The sequence below is a fragment of the Ipomoea triloba genome, chromosome 12 (genome assembly GCF_003576645.1).
Source record: "Ipomoea triloba cultivar NCNSP0323 chromosome 12, ASM357664v1".
In the NCBI taxonomy this organism is placed as follows: Eukaryota; Viridiplantae; Streptophyta; class Magnoliopsida; order Solanales; family Convolvulaceae; genus Ipomoea; species Ipomoea triloba.
Window position 1 is genome coordinate 26,151,248 of NC_044927.1, and position 3,849 is coordinate 26,155,096.

Genomic DNA, 3,849 nt, shown 5'->3' on the forward strand with positions numbered 1-3,849 from the left:
AACCGAAGGCACTACTATATGGTACGCACTAAGTAAACATAGATCTTCTGTAATAGCCTACATAATAGCTTTATTTTAACTGTTTATAGAATTTCCAGTGTCTCTTTATATTACAAGATATTAGAATTTTTTTAAAATTTAATCAATTTTAGAGAATGTTTAATTCTTGCTAACCTCACATTATCTAAGAAAATATTTTATATTTCTGATTGGTTCTAGCAAATTTTAAGATTTTTTCTGTTATGATTGAAACTTGTAATAATGATTTTGTAATTTATTTTATGTCACGTCATTTGCGATCACATTTTTCTTACATTATTAGATAATGTAAGGTTTCGGAAAAGGTGATCGATAACATAAGGATGTGTTTAGAAATATGAAACATGATTTTTAGAAATCATTTTCTGGATTTTCAGTGTTTGGTAAGGCTTGAAAAATTAAAGCCGACAGAATTCGGCGATGGTTGGCCGAGTCGTCGTTGGTCGCCATCTCCAGCGGAAGGCAACCAAAAGGTTGCCTTCTCCGGGAGAAGACAACCAGATCCGCCTCCTTCTCCGGCGAGAGTCGCCTTTTGCCGGAGCCGTCGTCGGTCACTAGATTACAGGTCATTTGCCGGTTCTTGGGTTTCATTGCCTCAATTTGACATGTTAAAGAATTTAATTGAACGTTTTAAAAGTTTAGGTGCCTAATTGACTTTTGGTGTAAAGTTTAGAAGCATATTTGACCTTTTTTCCAAATATTTTTCACAAGTAATTTTAATGATTTCCAAATATACCCTAAAGCTTTATTTAAAAAACAAAAACAAAAAAACAAAAACAAAAAAAACAAAAACAAAAAACAAAAACAAAAAAAACCTAAAGCACACCACCACGGGAGTAATTTGTTGGTTTGGAGTAATTTAAGACTAAATGCAAGGGGAAACTGTTATAATTTCAATTCTGTCCTAAACGCCGCCAACCCTTTGCCATATTAATTTCCCTTTTTAATTTTTTATACCCTTATCTATTATTGATTATTTCAACTAATTACATACTAGCATTAATTCAATTTCTTTTAAATTATTTCCTGAATTTTATAATTTATCTCTTCATGCCCAGCTAAATCAAAACAATTTACGCTCCCCCATGTCTGGGGTTGTCAATAACTTGTAATTCTCTTTTTTGTTTTCTTTCCTTGGGGTACTCCCCTCTTCTGTTTAAACTTTAAAAAAAAAAAAAAAAACAATTTACGCTCTTCGAGGTCGCCCATTCTGCACACGTACGACGAACGAACAAACAATTGACCAAAATATTTCCTTTGTAGTTATATATGGTCAGTCAACAAAGACAGAATTTGTTAACAATATTCAACATCAGTAGCCGAATGGGTTGTATATTGGTTGTTGGTACACTCAAGCCAAGACCATACTAGAAGTCGATGTCTATGGTGACTTATTACTTTGAGCCTTATCAAGCACCACATAATTCTTTTTTAGGTCGTCCCCTCTATCAAATGAGTGGACGATTTCATTCTAGATTCTACCTCATCAAGCACTGGGTAGCCCTTTTCCACCATACTTTGACCTCTCAACAAGAGCACCAAATGGCACGACACTCAAGTCAAGACCCTAACTCCACCACAAAAGTTAGCTCATGAGTAGAGGTTTGGCCCCACTTAAGTAACACTCTACAATCTCTTGTGAAGCTGATATGGCTGAGATCGTATCATATATAATCGTATATAAAGATTACAAACTTATTTCTTACTAATACTTTTTTAATCGAGTCCGTCACATGGATCTTTCTAGTGTAATTTATTTTTCCTATATGATTTGGGTGTTATTATACAACAATATGATTTATAGTGCACACCCTCAGGTATGCCTTGAAAGGGATAGCCAAGTATGCTAAACGTGCATGGCTCTCGTATCTAAAAATCACAAGTTCAATTCTTACCAACATTCTATCAATTGAACTTATTGCATAAAATTTTCTTAATACAATTTATAAATTAATGCATAAGAATAAAATCTGCTTAGTACACAACGAGTCTCTCACTCACTCAAAATAAAAAATAAAAAACTTAGCAACTAGTACAACTGTTGAAGACCATTTTATTCAACATGGAAAAAAAAAAACAAAAAAAAACAAAAAGGTGCAATAATAGTGCACGTTTGCAAAATGTAAGTTTCCTAGGAAATGATCTGTGAGACTTTGGAACACCAACGGTCAGAGATCAGAATCAATCATTTAGTAAGTTGAAGAGTATGGAATGGGGCAAGGGTTCATAAGGGGATTTTTTTTTCCTCAAAAAAAAAGGTGATTTTTCCTTTTTAATTAATTACAAAGATTGCAAAGAAGACTTTTCTTCATCTTTTAATTATAATATGTCCTTGTCATTCCATGTCGACAATGTCACATACTTTTTACTAAGAGGAATTAGAATCCAAAATTACAACTACTTTTAAGCTTACTTTTCTTCCTTTTTATTATTAGTATTATTATTTTTTGTTTCCCCTTGATTGGAAATAGAAAATAAACTATAGAAATCTGAACAACTCTATGTCCATAAAATTATAAACAGTGTTTGCAGAAACTCTTGAATATTTGTAAATTGAAGCGAGCAATAATTTCTAGAACAATTAGTTTTTCTATAAATGTATATGATAGAACAAGTCTGTTCTCACCACATGATCTATTTTATAGCTTCAACGAGATAATGATGATGATGAGGACTTCTCAGGTTCAGATGATGAACATAATATAATATAATATAATATAATATTTTTTTTTGAAAAAATATAATATAATATAATATAAAAATATAAATATGTAATTCAACTATTAAATTAGACTTTTAGTCAAGATAAATATGTCTTTTAATAAGAGGTCAGTGAACCTGATAGCCCACACTCTAGCTAGGGCGATAAGCTCTCAGTCTGGCTCTTGTGCTTGGGACACTGTCCCTCCTGATTGTATTCGTTCACTCTTCCTTTACTCTAGTTAATATAGCTTAGTTCTTTGACTTAAAAAAAAAAAACATTTTTTTAATTCGATATCATAACCACACTCATGCGAAAAGTCATGGGTTCGAGCCCATAAAAAAAAAAAGAAACTGGGTAAGAGGTATGTTGAGTATAATATAATATAAAATATAAATGCATGATCTAACTATTAATTTAGACTTTTAATTAAGATTAAGCATATCCCTCAATTGAATGCATATTTCACCTTTTTGATAGTCAACAACTACAACATAGAGCTAGTCAGCTAGCTCTAAAATAACAAAATGAAATCCTTTATTCCTACAAAGCAATAGACCATAATAAATAAGTCACTGTCATTAATTATGTAAAATTACACCATATAATAAAATATTCAACTAATATTATAAATATTATGTTAATGGCCATTATCATAAGACCCTTCTTTTACCTTTCATTCCATTGTTTATGTTATAGAAAATGAAGCCAAAGGTCTTGTAATCGAGCAGCATGATCGTGACTTCTCAAATGAGAGGTCAGGTTGAAAAAATATGTATGAGCAGATACTACATTTAACAGAGTCAATAGTATTCCAAAAAACATGTTATAGAAAATGAAGGGTCCTCCATATTGAAGGCTTAATGAAATGGATATCAACTCCTATAAACATACAAATGCACTCAAACTCTATTCTAATATGTGATCATAATCTATATAGAATCTAAAAGACTCAATTTTAAATTAGTTAGTATCATTTATTTATATAAATAGTGCAAAAAGTAAAACATGAAAAATTCTTTCATATATATATATATATATATATATATATATATATATATATATATATATATATATATATATATATATATATATATATATATATATAT